Raw genomic sequence first — 13689 nt, forward strand, 5'->3', positions numbered from 1 at the left:
ATTGTTAACATTACTACTCTTGTTTGTCACTTTATTTCCATTTCTAGCAATACCCAAAAACATTTCATTCTCTCGATACCTGGTGCTTGAACCATGCCCCCCATTCCAACTTAGTTTTTTGACTCCGAAGCCCTTAAAATTAATCCACTAACCATTTTGACCCCTGTAGAGCTCAGATGCAGGCCATCCCTAGCAATCCAATCCCGTTTACAGTGACTCCATACATCCATGAACCTGATACTGCGCTTTTCGCAAATTGACTTCAGTAGCAAGTTCATACACCTCGCACGTTGATTTAGCCAGCTCCTATGCACTCCATACCTGGGAAGCAAACCAACCACTTGGACATTCGTCGAAAAGCTGGTTGCTTTATCCAACAGGGATTCCCATTCCCTAGAAAACTCCTCATTTTTACTGTGGCCTACATCATTTGTTCCCACCCACAAAGTAACCATGTCCTCCTTATTCAATACTCCCTTCTTTTCAGCAACCATATTAATGTCTTTTACCCGAGCCCCTGGTAAACAACATCTAGCCACCTTACGCTTTACTCTCCCAACTGTGTTACCCACCTCCCTTACCATAGAGTCCCCCAAAATTACACCCTTAGTTTCCCAATCTAACTCCTCATTTGAAACTTCCCCCTGAATCTCTGGAACATTTATACCCTCTACAACTGGCTTACACCCTAATGCTAACTGGGCTTCCAAAACTAGCATCTTAAGTCTTAAGTCTGAGAGTTCAGCACATTTAGTGCAAATATAATCCTCTTCAAAAACAGACTCATTTTCCCCCTTATACAGGCAGAACATATGACATAAATCACAAGAGATCCACCTGTCCCCCTTCCCACTCTTTACCTCTTTCATAATGCATATAACACCCATTTCTACTCAGTGAATATGTTCCAAAAGGCAAAACAGTAAGATAAAAATGCAAAAAAACACAGAATAAATACTAAAAACAGCAGTAAATAAACAGAGTTGCTACACCCAATAAAGCACACAAGATCAAAAACCAGGAGATCACCACATGTTAGGCTTAGCTCCAAAAAATCCAAAAACACTTCAAGAATACAATAACAGCAAAAATGAGCCCCCAAAACACAATAAAACTAAATTACATGATAAAGTGAAGTAAAAAAACCTAAAACTAGACAGTAATAATGAAAAATTATAGTAAAAAAAACACTTATCAAATTAGCAGCAAAAAACACTCCCTGCATCACAGGCGCCCTCTAGTGGCCGGGCGGGCATTTGCGACCCTCTCCCGAAAAGTGTTTGTAACTGAAGTCTTAAATCTTTTAGGCTGTCTTTGTCAATGTCAAAAGGGAGGGAGGGGGATCTCTTTAGGCGAAATTCCGAAACTGGAGTCTTAAAAGCGCAACTTTGGACCGTCTTGGGGTTCGGGGTTCTCCTTTCCCGAAAAATATTCCAAGCTAAAGTATTCAGAACTCAGCTTTAGGTAATCTTTGGAAGATTTAAGAAGAGGGAATGCGAAGGCTTTCGCTCAATACGTTTTAGAATTTAAATTCTTAAATCTTCGGTGATGAAAAGGGGAAACCGCAAATTTAAATAAAATTTAGTGACCTTAGAGGAAAGAGTTCGGGGGGAAGGGGTCTCTCTCCCCGAAGCATTGAAATTGAAGTCCTAAAACTTTGGGTTGTCTTTGGCGATGTGTGGAAGGGAGTTGCTCTCTCAATAGAAAAATAAATCTTAAACAAAAACTTACACTGCGTTTAGTAAACACAATGAGAGAGGGGGGGGGGGTATTCCGCACCCCCAGCCCGAAATATTTTAGTTTCTGAAATTTTAAGAGCTTTGTTTTGGGCTATCTTTGGATGACTCAAGGGGGAAGGGGTGTAGGAAGATTTTTTCAAAAAGTTTCCAAAATTAAAGTATTAAAATTTTTAGGCGATCATAAGTCATGTTTATAGGTAAGAGGGGAACTATTCCTACAAAACAATTTAGAAACTGAAACTTCAAAATTGAAATTTAGGAAATTTGTGGTGAGGAAGGGGTTCGGGAGTTCTCTTCCGAAAATTCTTTGATGCTGAAATATTTAAAGCGCCACTTCAGGCTATATTTGAGTGCCTTAAGAGGGATGTGATTCGGGAACCCTGCCTGGGGTTAGGATTCAGTTCCCCTATTTCTTTTTTTAATTAATGAATGTTGGAAAGGGTATCTTGTTTAAAAAATATATCTACTTCCCTGAAGCGATTTTTTATTGCTAATTTCACCACCTGCTATCTTATAAAAAAATTCTTTTTCAAATGAAGACTGTGGGGAATGGTGACAGTTCATTATCATTAGTCGGCCTTACCCTTCCCCCACCTTTCCTTCTTTTCTAGTTTATTGGCGCTACCTTGGGTAGGCTTTCGAATCAGAACTGATTTATGTTGCAAAAGTGAAAATCTTATGTCCTAAGCGATTTTATTGCTACAATAAAAATGTTTACGATCGGCAAAAAACTAATGGTGGGATGCTGCAAACGCTTTTACCCCTTACATTATCCAACATCGTCTAAAATTGCGTTTTTGAAACTTCAATTTCGAAATATTGCCAAAGGAGGGTTCCTGAACTCTATCCCTTAAGTAGTGCATTCAAAAAGCGTATAAACGTTGTGAAATTTAAATTACAATTTCGTTTTTAAATCTTCAATTTCGGGGAAATCCCATAGCGTCCCCTCCCCTTCCCCTCTTTCTTTAATATTTTTTGAAGGTTGCCCAATATTGTGATTTTGGGACTATCAGTTTGAAATAATTGATGTAAGAGTCCCTGAACCCCTCCTTTCTCTGATCTTTACCAAAATGGCCTACCACAGCGTTTTTTGGACTTAAATTTGAAAAAATTTCTGGGGGAGAGCCCCCAGACCCCCCCCCCCCCACACACACCTTTTTTTTTTGTCGGATTTTAGATTTTTCGGAATTATGATGACAAAACATTTAAATATTACAATTTTAAAAGCTTAAAATTTAAATCAAACATTCTAAAACTGGCATTGTTAAAATCTGCAACATTTATGCATACAAATTTTTTCTTAAGCCCGCATGCGGGGGGGGGGGGGGGGGGAATGAAAATATTTTCCGTCTTGAACACATCACTAAACTTGCACCCATGCCTAATGCTTGCCGTAAATGTTATACATGATATCTCACACTAATGCAGGTAGAGAGAGCACGTATTTAAGTTTGCTGCTTTTGACAAATTATTCCTTAGAGAACACCAAAATTTTAACTTATTGAGACACAGTCGTCGTGAGTGGTGGGAATGGGTCCACTGACTACATTACAGTTGTTATTTTAAGTTATGTAAAACAATAAAAATGGAAGTAGGTGGAAGTGAACTTATTGAACGAACTATTTAAAAACCGTCGATTAAACTGCGCTATGGAGAAAAAAGTAGGGCGTGTGCATTTTGGTCACTATCCGTGTTAGATTTTGTTTTTAAATTATTTGCAGGCCATGAAATTAAGAATAAACGTCTTATTTCTACCTACAACGGTATAATAGACAAATCTTTTGTTTATATTTTACAGAATCTTGTTGCATATTTTGTTCCCCTTATCCACAGCTTAAAAGCAAACGAAATGTGTTTCACGTTTTAAAACGTAGTTTAAAAATTTTAAACTTAAATGATTCAAATTTTTCTGATCCATGAATTTAACCCAAAACTTTCTCCTAAATATTGTTCTTAGTCCCCCTCCCAGCAGCAAGAAGAATTACATTTTTGAGTGAAACCAACGGAGCAAGTAATATAAAGCTATCTATATCGAAAATAGTTACATCACAAATGCATTTACAGCACTTGACTGCTCTTATGACTTGTTGCTCGTGATAGAAAACGGAAATCTCACTGAAGATTGCAATCTCTCGAAGTTTAAGAAAGGTCCATTGTGGTTACATGTGAGATACAAAGTGTTTCACCTCATCCCTATACTGTTAAAGAGAGTTTAAGCTATTTACAGTGATAATTTTCCATATATATTTCACAGCACTTCTTCAATGACGGTTGAAATGCTTAGTGGTAGCTATAAACTTCCAATAATTTTCGATTGTTTACAATAGCAGTTATCGCACTGAGCTTTGTAATTGGAAATGTAGTTTTGTTCAACTTATTTCACGATGAAGAAAAAACTTCATATTGTGGCGCAATATTTCTTCATGCCGTTTTGAATAATAATTTCTGTGTCAAAAGTTGCATCATACCCTCTAACAGATTTAAAATTATTGCTAGTCGGCGAAGATGCTTCATCAGGTGCATTTTTACTCGAGCGTTAAGGTAATATAAAATTTCGAATGAAAAAATTGTTTATATAAAAAACGTAGCAATTTTTTGCAGTTTAAAACAATTTACATTGATATTCATTTGCATTTTTTTACAAACTTTAAACTCCAGCCCTCCCAAACTGTAACAATTCCGCCAAATTATATTTCCGTGCAGTTTTGCGGATGAAAAAGGTGCACAACCTTTAATTTTAGCACACAATGGGAATCCTAGTATGGTAGTTTATGTGCATTAAAGATACGTCATGCCCCCCCCCCCCTTTCAAAGACAAATTCCAGCTACGTTACTATGCACAAAAATGAATATTTTGCAATTTATTTGCTATATCAGTATTTTTTACCCCTGTTCTTTGATGATGATAGCCTGGAGTGGTTTAACTTAGTTGAACTGAATTCGGTAAAGATCCGACGTAAAACATTGAACAGTATCAAGAACATATGCATGTTGGTTTTAAGGACCATATAACATTTAATGGTTAAAGCTTGTACACGGGTAATGAATGAATTATTGATATCCAACTAATTTTAGTATTTTCTGGGCTGTTCATGTGGAAAATACCGATCTATAATCAGGGCCGGATTTAGCTTTTGAACTGCTCCGTGCTAAGGTGAAAAACTGCGCCCCTATTGACCTTTGTCCCCCCCCCCCTCCCCCCTAAAATACATGGAGATAGTATTTTTACATTTTTAACAACCATGCAAAAAATGGTATGCGGTAACAATAATTAAATGTAAATATTTATCATAATTTTGACTGAAAATGTTTCGTTTCGAAAAACGATTGACAGAAGTTAGGTAAAGAGGATTTAAAAAAAAATATTTAGAAAAAAATTTTTTGTGAAAATTTCAACTATTCAAAAACAGTTAAAGCGTTACCAAGTTAATATTCATCATATAGCTTAATCTGATAAAGGACAAAAATCAGGTGAATTGCTTAATATATACAGAAAAAAAAAAAAACTAGCAATATCACTCATAAGAGCAATTATTCTTACGGAAATAGGGAGTTCGGAGATTCTTTCCCGGAAATTTTTTTAATTCGTTCCATAAACGCAATTTTAGCCGATCTTTGGGGTGCAATGATATTAGGAAACTCCCCCGGAAATGTTTAGAAATTGAAGCATTAAAATGCGGTTGTATGCCATATCATTTATGATTGTCTGAGAAATGGAGTCAGGTACTTTCCCACAAAACTCTTAGAAATTTGAAGTTTCAAAATGTAATTTTAGACTAGCATTGATGATGTTAGGAAAAGGGGCTCGGAAACTGTTCCCTGGAACTTTTCGTAGTTGAAGTCCTGAACGCAAAATTTTAGACGATTCGAAATTTCAGTTCGAAAAACGAAATTTTTATTGAGAGGGCTATCCCGGAAAAATTCAAAATTGAAGGCCTAAAAACGCGTTTGTGGGCCATCTTTGACAACGTTAGGTAAAGGGATGAGATTTGGGGATCCTCTCCCAGGAAATTTCAGCTCGAAAAACCCAATTTTAGACGGGTTTTGTTTATGCCAGTATGATGGGGCTAGAGGAGCTTCCCTAAGACTTTTTTGAAATTGAAATTATATTTGAAAAAAAATTAGACGTTCTTGAATGACTCCAAGGGCGCATAGAATCGAGAGGAACCCTGGGCCCTCTCAAATTCCTTTTTAAAAATTTAAATAAGGGTAGTTATTGCCATTTGGTTTAAGTTTACACACAAAAAATTTCCATGTTTGTATCTCCAAAAAATAAATAAATGATGATAATAATACTTTAGATGGCACCAGGCAGTGGTACAACCTGACGGGTCAGGGGTCCGCGCCTCTTACTCAAGAGAAGAAAAGAACGTGTATTTGGAAAACGAAGTTACTAAGAAAAAACAAATAATGTTGTGGGGAAAATCTTCCTTATTTCAAAAAGAAATCTTTGAACCAAAAACTTTCAACAGGCACAATTTATTGGGCAGCAAACAACGCTCCCCTCTCGTTCTTTTGTTTCTTTTTTTTTTTTTTCTAGTCTACCTGAATATAAGAGTCTTCAAATCGCTGCGCCCTGTAGCTCTCCTCCCCAGCAAGAAATTAAAAAGAAGGTTTAATTATTCGTTGGAGTAACAATGGGATATTGATATCATATAAATACGTCTAAGGAAATGCGTTTTTCGGAAATCGATTTTGAAACAATTCTCGATGAAAGTCCTTGAACCACCCCTCTTTCCCTAGCGTTACTACCAAAGATAGTCTGAATTCTGAAATCGTGAATTTTAGATTTCAGTTTCGAAAATTTTTGGAGAGAGATCCCTAACCGCCCCTTATTGCTTAGTGCCTCTTAAGATAAATTGAAATTGCGCTTTTGAATTTCGAAAATCCTTCAAGCGAGGATCCGATCGACTGATTATTATTCGACTGAGTTTAGAATAAACGATCGGGAGGCTTTACGGTGCGCCCTCTTCATTTGTGAATGAAAGGCGCCTTTCTGTTACTCTTTTTTGCATTTAAAAGAAAAAAAATGTTGTAGAAACATTTTTTATAAATACAAATGAGCATTTTTACTCATGGATTTTTCTTATGGATGTTTTCCCGCTATCGCTTTATGAAGCGTTTTTTAACGCTGCTCCCCCCTTCACTTTGTGGAGAAACTTTGAAAACTGTTTAGTCATGTATGAATTATATAATTTTCATTTTTAGGATTTTGTTTGCTGATTTTTTTTTCTCTTTTCCCCCCTTCCTAAATTTTATTTTTACAGAAACTCAGTTGCGATACTTGCTTACTTTGATTAGGTAATTTTGCGCCCCTCAAATTTTTTGCTCCGTGCCGGGGCACGGACTGACGGAGTGTTAGTCCGGCCCTGCTATAATTTCGTTTTACCATTCTGCTACGGAAATACCAAAGCAAGCAGAACCGTCGGAGACCGCAATGCATTCCTGCTTTGCAGAATGCCAATCAAAAAACGCTGAACAGCATTTCGCTATCGTTCGGTTTTCTTGCCAAACATGCTCGACGCTTGCAGCAAATCGGCATTAACGGCCAACGTTGAGAATATCTTTAGTGTTGATTGTATTTAAAATATCCCCTGGTGGTTATAAGTTGCTAATCATTTTCATTTGCTTCGAACTAAGGTTCACAAATTTAACGATTACAGTTTCATTTAGGGCATTTTTTACAGGCTTTTCATTCAGACCAAACTCATAACAATTTGAAAATTCGTTATGTCGAAAACAGCCCTTTTATGATTAAAAATATAAACTTTAACCTCTTTGAATCTTTTTTAAATTCCAAAAACCAGCCTATATGAATTCTTGAGAAATAATATACCTCTGTGCCAAATTTGGAAGAAATCCGACTAAAACTGTGGATTTGTATAAGGAACATACCCACAAACTAACATCCATTTTTATACATATAGATTATTATATATGTATAGATACATGTAAGTAAAGCCTTGACCACACCCCTCCCCTTTGAAAGATAAATTCCGAATGCGCTATTGTACATTACTATAATTATTTTGCACTTTATTTGCTTTATTAGTACCTTTACCCCTGCTCTTTGACAGCCTGGAGCGACTTCTATTAAACTGAATTTGGTTATCGGTTATAGTTGAACCGAATTACTTAAAGATTCGAAGTAAATCAAGGGATAGTATAAAGAAAATTTACATATTGCAAATTGGTTTGATAAGGATCATAGAACATTAAATTAAATTTCTGTTGTAAGGATGAAATAGATGTGGTTTCAATAAAATAGTCTAATGCTGAAACAGTCGAATATGGTACGTCAATATTGAATGCAATATTATTACCTTACTCATGTTTGTATTTTTTCTGTTATTAACGGGAAAAACACTGATCAAAAAATACACGAAACCTTACTGTTGTGGATTTTATAATTAAACAATATTTAAAAATTATAATTAAACGGTAGCAATCAAATTAAGTAGCACCATGAGTAGCATCAATGGACTCCTGGGGCTTCGTAGGTCGCAGTTTAAGAAATAATGTACAGCATCGTTTCTTATAATCTACGGCTTCCTCGCCAAACATGCTTTAGCGCTCATCGCTAAACGGCATTGACGGCCATCGTTCAGGATACATTTTGTGTTGATTGCATTTAAAATAGCTCCTGGTGGTTATATGTTGATAACCGTTTTCATTTGCTTTGAACCATGGTTCGCAAATTTAACAATTAAAGTTAATCTTTAGGAGAGCATATATAAATCCTGTATCCGATGAGCGATGAGAATCGCCAATTTTAGTCTTCATTTGATAAATTTAGTCATTGTTTAAACCGTATTTCTTAACTTCTGGTGGAATCCTTGAAATCAGTTTCTCATATGCATGCCACTGTGACTTGATAACTTTAAGAATCTTCTACATTTAATCATACCAGAGTAAATGTTTACCACATCCTTCTCTGTGTGATCGGGGCTATTGATTGCATCAATGAGGGCGGAAAGTGTTTCACCAATGTTCTATCTGTCATTTGAGTCTGAAGCTCCCTGGTCTGAAGCAAACGAGTGTGACGCTCTTTGACATGACAAGTGACTGCATTTTGTACCTCATCGTTCTTTATTGATTCTAAATAATTTTTCAATCCACCAAATATTCCAAGAGATAGTGCCCAAGTTGCAGTTGTTGTTTTATTTTGTCCGTGTTTTGCTAACAATAACTGAAGGCCCACGACTAAAGCGTTTTATCTCATACGTTTTAAGCCATTTTCACTCCTTGCAGTTTATTGTCAAGCTAAATCAAAACTTTTATGCTTCCTATGTATTACTGTTAATGTTAATCTTAAGTAAAACATTCTATTTTCATGCCGATTACAGTTTAAAAAATGATTAATACCTGAAAATACAACCTTACATTTATTTTTCGGCTAACATCTTAAACTTTATCATTTTTATAAAAACGTTCAAGGTTTAGCATCTGGCACTCAAAGGATAAAGAATATTGTTCAAAACAAAATACCTCCGTCGAAAAAATGCACCGTTCACGCCAAAACCACGTGACCTCCTGTGACGTATCGCGCAGTGGCGAAAGCTGCTGGTGTCGTAGCCACAACGTGTGAAATTTAAAGTTTCTTAGATTTCTCCGAGACCCCTCAACAGATCCAGACAAAATTAACATGGGACCATCTGGGAAGCATACCCTTCCAAAGAAAAAAAGAATTTTTCAAATTGGACCAGTATTCTTGAAGTAAATACGAAAACACACATAAAAAGCCGCAAGCCGAAATCATAACCTCCTTTTTTGAAGTCGGTTAATAAGAAGAACATGATTTTCAGCGTTTGCGTGTAGTACTTCGAAAATTCTTCTAAAGTTTAGAAAATACCCCCTCAATCTCCAGATTTAAACTGGAGGCTAGATTACGAAAATACGGCTTTGAAACGAAAGTAGAGCTAGAAACAATTAGACTCGATGTGTAATTGAACACTTACTCAGAAATTACGCAAAAAAAAAAAGAAAAAAAAAACAATGAAATATATTCCCAGACGTTTAAAAGGTGTTGTTGATACTGCATGATATTCTACTAATTAATAACTTAATAAAAAGTCAGATTGTTCAATAATATATAGACATTTTTTAAAGTGTACGAAGACTTTTGTGAGATAAAATTTCCGGCTCTTTTTGGTTTTTTATTTTTAAAAGAAATGAGTTTTAATATTTTAAAAAATAATTTTATGTAGTTTTGTTGAAAATTGATTATAGACCTTATAATTTAATACCTGTTCCGAAATATTAATTTTAACCAATGGATAGAGGCCTATTTCATTGAAAGTCGTAGGTGTACGAACACTTTTGGGAGCCACTGTAAATTTTAGGCCAAGTGTGTGATACCTAAATGTTTTTTAATTTGAAAAGTTGTTTTTGTGGTGAATGTGGGGTGAAGGGGGGAAACGTTTTATAAACAGAAATTTCGAGTTTCTAAAAAAAAAAGTTTTTTTTCTTTTTCTTTTTTTTATTTGGCCTAGTATTACAAGTGTTGGATCACACTTTCAGACGGAACTCGACGCTGGTTTTCGTTGTTCAAATGTTGTGAAACTTTTTTTTACAATTGTTTTGACGTAAAAGAAAAAATATAAGAGGGTGTGGGACTTGAAAGACACCCTGATGCACACACACACACACCGTAAGAGGATTGAAAGAAAAAAGGTTTAGAATCATAAGCTAGCTCATCTGAACATGGAATACTACTAAGAATTATCTATTATTTCTTTTTTTCTTCCAAAAATGTCCGTTATCATACTTTTATATAACACTGTAATGCTCGTATTAATATCCTCTTTTATAATATTTACAGTAGCTTTCTTTATTTGGTGAATACTGTAAAAGCATTTATCCTCGCGAGCCTTTAATTTTCGCGTGCCCGTCGTAACCACGAAAATTTAAGCCTTGCGAAATACATCTGTTTTTCAACTTCCGTATGTTCATATAAAATTCACGAAATTTTCAACTCGAATCCAAATCACCGATATCTTCATTTTCTCGAAAAATGAGTGCTTTTACAGTATTGGAACAATAATCTCTTAGAAATTTAAAACGTTCATCCACGGGACATCTTCGGCAGCCGGAAAAAACAAAGGAGTAAATAAATCAGCAGTTATCACTAATTCATATACTTTACTTTTTAATTCAAGCTCTATACAGTATAAATATTGACGACACATGAAAATTACGATGGCGAACAAACTAATGGCGTCAAACAGATAGAACTTATGGCGTCAAAATGATATGCCTGAGCCATGAGCTCGTATTTTCATGAGTCTTGTTTCTCTTTGCTTCCGCTGATGTACTAGTGTAAAATTTGCACCAGTCAAATTCGGTTGAACCTATATTTAATTAATTAACCCTTAATTTAAAAGTAGCTTCCAGAAATCGCTACTAATTTCTATTTTTATATCGAACTACTCACTACACTACTTTTTAAAAAGTAGTGCTCTACAATTCACTTCAAACTACAGAAAAAAATAGCTACTACAGTAGCGTCGCTTTATAGCGCGCTACTTCCAACTACTGCAGTCAAGTTACATGAAAGAAGTAAAAAACAGACTTACTTTTGTGAGGCTCTGAGAAGTTGAGCTCCGACTCTGACAACGTTTACCTCTGTTTCGGAAAATAGTTAGGGGTAATTGGCGCTAAGTTGAGTTGAGAAACTTTCTTAGTAGTTTTTCAAAAATATTCCAAATAAAATCTGAGCCAATTACACGTCACTTTTTCTATAAACTCCCCTAAAACAGGTAAACATAGTCAAGGTCACAGCTCAACCAACCAGAGCTGCACTATATCTGACAATCGATGAGATGAAAAGGCAAACTTCCAGTTCACAAGCGTAAATGGACGCATCTATTAGCTAGCAGTGATGCCAGTTTGCATAGTGCTCAAATATCCTGGTCAGTTTACGCAAAGAAACTAGGGCTGCGTTCGAAAATAATCCACCGGTTATACCGCGTGGTTAGTCATGGGGGGCATCGTAGTTACGGTTACGACGGAACTAATATTTTTCTGGTGAACCCTGTAGAAAGCTGTGTTTCCAACGCTCGTGGTTACAGCCAGGGCCTGATTTAAATGTAAGCCCCGCTTAGGGACCCCTAAAAATTACAAACGTTCTTTTATTTTTCATTGGGGTGTCGGGTTCTTTTTTTTTATTGAAGTTCAAAAATGCAGTTCTAATATTTGGAAATGTTAGATAAAAGTGCGGGGGGGGGGGGGGGGGGGGAGAGTTTCGAACCCTTCTTCGGAAATCTTTCGAAACTTAAGTCTTCGAGATATTGTTTCAGGCTGTCTTTGATTAGTCTATCTTGGGCGCTTTGAGTACCCTTTTGTGAAATGTTTTTTAAATTAAGATACTAAAAGCATACTTTTTTCCTACCTTTGATGACGTTCGAAAAAAGGGCTAGCTTCAGAGGCTATCCCCGGCATAGGCGGATTTAGGACTGAGTTCCTGGGGGGGGGGGGGGGGGGGCAGGATATTTTTTTAGCAACATTTTTTATTGCCCCCCCCCACTCATTGTTTTGTCTTTTTCCTGTGATGCATAAGTCCATGCTTTACTTTTTTGCGTGTCGTTTTCATTAATGTGTGTTTTCATGCTGTCCTTTTTGATTGACCTTAAGAGAGGGAACCGGTATCAAGAGAGTGACGCAGGGCTCCCTTTTAAGTCGGAAATAGAATATCTCCAATTTTAGGGGGCCGGGGGTTTCTCCACCGCAGGAAATTTCGTAAAATGGATATTAAATTCTGCATTTTGAAGCCTTTTAGAGGTTAATTGGATAGACATAGAAATTGATAACTAGATTATACAGTTGTACAGTTTAGTTCAAACTGTAAGAAACAGCCATTTTAAGTTTGAAAGAAAAAATAAACTATAGATTTCTCATTATAACAACCTTTTTTTAATTATAAGTAGAGTGCAGAAAACGAAAAGGAATAGAGGTAGTAGTGTATCATTTTTTTTTCCTAGCCAAAAAGATTAACAATCTGCAGTAGAAGTAATTGGAGATCATTTTGCTTAGGATTTTCAAAGTCTTATCTAATTATTTTCAAGGACTCTAGAATAAATAAAATAAATAAAATTATTTAATGCACTTCATTTGTACTTTCCAGTCTCTGATATTTTAGTACTTGATTGTAAATTTTTACAGTCCTGTTCTAACTTTGAGAAATAGCTATTTTAAATTTAAAAGAGAAAAGTAACCATAGATTTTTCATGACAGCAACTTTTCTTCAGTTGCAAGTGAGGCAGAAAACGAAAAGAAATAGAAGTAGTGTATTGTGTATTTTTTTCCGTGCTAAACAGATAGACAATATGCAGAAGACGTAAGATAAAAGCAATCGATACTAAAGAATTTCCAAATGACTGCATTCGGAATTGAATAACTGGCAAGATATGAAACATATGAGTCACAAAAATGTATTTCAATTAATGTTACAAACGTGAGAACCATGATTTTTACATTTTTAATACAGGATGTGGCAAGGAGCTGAATTTGACATATTTTGACAATCCTCCCTCTCTACCACTTGTTAGACATTTTAAAACTTAAGGTCTGTAGTCACACGTTTTTGAAATATTCAAAGTTTTCAAGCACTTAAAAATGAAATTAGTTTTTTCAAGCAATTTCTATTTTTTAAGGAACGAATCATGAATTTTTTTTGGGAGTTAGGGACCCACTTCAAAGCAGGGGCCCTAAGCAATAGCTTGTTTATCTTATAGGCAAATTTGGCCCTGTTTGTAATTCACTCTTACCTGCAAATTTTTGCTTGATTTTTTGTAATTTTTACGAAAATTCGTCAGTTTTTACGGTTAAAGGATTTTTACGATTTTACCAATCTTTGTTAGGTTTTTATAGACTTTTATAAAATTTCAGTAAAATTTTCCAAAACTTTTGATGACTCAATTATTTAGATTTCAATAATCGCAAGGACTGACTC

Source organism: Uloborus diversus, chromosome 1, assembly GCF_026930045.1.
Source record: "Uloborus diversus isolate 005 chromosome 1, Udiv.v.3.1, whole genome shotgun sequence".
NCBI lineage: Eukaryota > Metazoa > Arthropoda > Arachnida > Araneae > Uloboridae > Uloborus > Uloborus diversus.